The sequence below is a fragment of the Rutidosis leptorrhynchoides genome, chromosome 11 (genome assembly GCF_046630445.1).
Source record: "Rutidosis leptorrhynchoides isolate AG116_Rl617_1_P2 chromosome 11, CSIRO_AGI_Rlap_v1, whole genome shotgun sequence".
Taxonomy (NCBI): Eukaryota; Viridiplantae; Streptophyta; class Magnoliopsida; order Asterales; family Asteraceae; genus Rutidosis; species Rutidosis leptorrhynchoides.
The window spans coordinates 269,090,887-269,093,401 of NC_092343.1; the positions used below are offsets into that span (position 1 = coordinate 269,090,887).

The 2,515-nt window shown below is 30.1% G+C and overlaps 1 non-coding gene across 1 annotated transcript; it reads right to left on the reverse strand.

Annotated features, from left to right (window-relative positions):
- Positions 1 to 2,031: 2,031 nt before the first annotated feature.
- LOC139879208 (small nucleolar RNA R71) lies at positions 2,032 to 2,138 on the reverse strand. Its single transcript, XR_011770062.1, has one exon. It is a non-coding gene; the product is annotated as a small nucleolar RNA R71 (small nucleolar RNA).
- Positions 2,139 to 2,515: the final 377 nt, after the last annotated feature.

Consider the following 2,515-nt stretch of genomic DNA (forward strand, 5'->3'; position numbering starts at 1 on the left):
TAAACGCTTAAAGCGAAATGCTATAAAAAAAGATTTGTATTAAGTTTTAATTTCTTTTTGTAAAAATACATTTTAAATATTAAAAATACAAAAAGAAAAAAAGAAAAAATATATATATATATTTTTAAGAGATTGTTTAAAATATATAAAATTATAAAGTATTTTTATTTCTATTTTAGTTTTTAAAATATAAGTTTAATTTAATTTATATAAATATTTTGTAATAAATTAGAAAATTAAAAAAAAATATAAGTAAAACTGAATTGGGCCGAACACTGTAGCAGCCCAACAAACTGAACTGGATCCGCAGGTCATGCGACCACATGACAATATAACTAACACTCCATGCGATCGCATGGAGTGACTTGACAGGCCTGAAACCTCGTTTAATCAGAATCAGGGTTAGTTTAATAATTATTATTATTAATTAATTAAGTTTAGGGTTTAAATTAATTATTGTTTTTATTATTAACCTAATTAGGGTTATTTAGTTTATTATTTAGTTTTAGTTTTATTATTTAGTTTGTAATTTAAGTTTTATCTAGTTTTATTAATTATATAAAAAATTGATACTTTTATAAAATAAATAATATAAAAATAATATTTTTATAAAAATAAGTAATTTTATCTTTTTATTAATTGTATATTTTAATAATTTATTTCGTAATTTGTATTTTTATCATTCGTAATTAGTTTTAAGATTAGTTTTTTCCGTAGTTACTTTATTTTTAGATTTTTAGGCTTTGCCGTAAAATCCCTTAAGTGCTTTTTCTTTAGATTAAGATTTAGGCGCTTTAGAATTCTACGACGTTGCTTATCGCTTTAATATTTTAATAGATTTTAGTACTTTTTAAATTATTGTCATTTTGGATTTAGAATTCCTTTAAGCTTTAATACCTTTAGACGTCAGTTTTTATTTTTAGTTTTTAAACTTTTAAGTTTCGACGCGGCATTTTATTATTATTATTATTTTTCGACTTTTATTTTTCGACGCTTATTTTTCGACCTTTTATTTTTCGACATTTTTCGATGCACTCTTTTTCTTTCTTATTTCTCGACGCTCTAGTTTTTAGGACATAGAATTTTCTTTATTTGCTTTAAATTTTGACGAAAAATTATTTTAAGCGGTTAAATTGATAGACATCCAAAATTTTCTGGTTCGTAGTAATAGTTGGATTTGTTAGTGGCGAGTTGTGGGCTTCCGATTTAAAGGGTCCTGGCTACCTGCTGCATCTATTGGCTATTCGAAACATGAGCAAAATCAGAAAAGTCTATTAATTTGATAGCTTATATAATTTTTATATTTATAACTAATAGGATATTCAGTGAATGCACCGAGCAAAACGTTCATCACCTTTCATACGTTCACCACCTGTAACTCGATCAAGACATCTAGCCAACATTGTCGCCGTTTATTTTTCTTTAGAATCGTCATCTAGTCAACCAAGTACTCCAATTTAAATTTCCGATAATCCATTTTTTGAACCCGACTTCACAATTGAGAATCCGGAGGATATTCAGGGACAATTCAGAGATCCTGAACCACTAATCATTCCTCCTGAACCACAAATCACTCATCCAGAGATTGTCGAAAAAGAAATCATTAAATCAGAATCATCTAGTGATTCAGATTCAACAAATTCAATCATGAAAAATCTGGAACCTCTAAGTATGGAAGACCGAATGAGGGCTAAACGCACTGGCTAAGGTCATGCCATTACTCAACCAGACGTTAATGCGCCAGATTATGAAATTAAAGGAAAAATCCTACACATGGTAACTAATCAATGCCAATTTAGTGGTGCGCCGGAGGAAGATTCAAATGAACATCTTCGCACCTTTAATAGGATTTGTACTCTATTTAAGATCAGAGAAGTTGAGGATGAACAGATCTATCTCATGTTATTTCCCTGGACTTTAAAGGGAGAAGCCAAAGATTGGTTAGAATTGTTACCTGAAGGGGCGATTGATACATGAGATGTTTTAGTTGAAAAAATTCTTAAACAATTCTTTCCAGCATCTAAAGCTGTGAGACTTCAAGAAGAAATTGTTATGTTCACACAAAAGCCAAATGAAACTCTATATGAGGCGTGGACAAGATTTGGAAAATTGTTAAGAGGATGTCCACAACATGGTTTAGACACTTATAAAATAGTACAAATATTCTATCAAGGATGTGACATCACTACACGAAAAGACATCGATATAGCAGCTGGTGGTTCCATTATGAAGAAAACCGCAACTGAAGCTTACAAAATTATTGATAATACAGCATCCCACTCACATGAGTGGCATCAAGAAAAAGACATCGTTAGATCATCTAAAGCGGCTAGAGCCGATTCTAGTCATAACTTTGATTCCATTTCCGCAAAGTTAGATGCTTTCGAGAGACGAATGGAAAAGATGACTAAAGATATTCACGCAATACGAATTAGTTGTGAGCAGTGTGGAGGACCACATTTGACAAAAGATTGTCTCAGTATTGAACAAACAATGGAACAAAGAGAGAATGTTT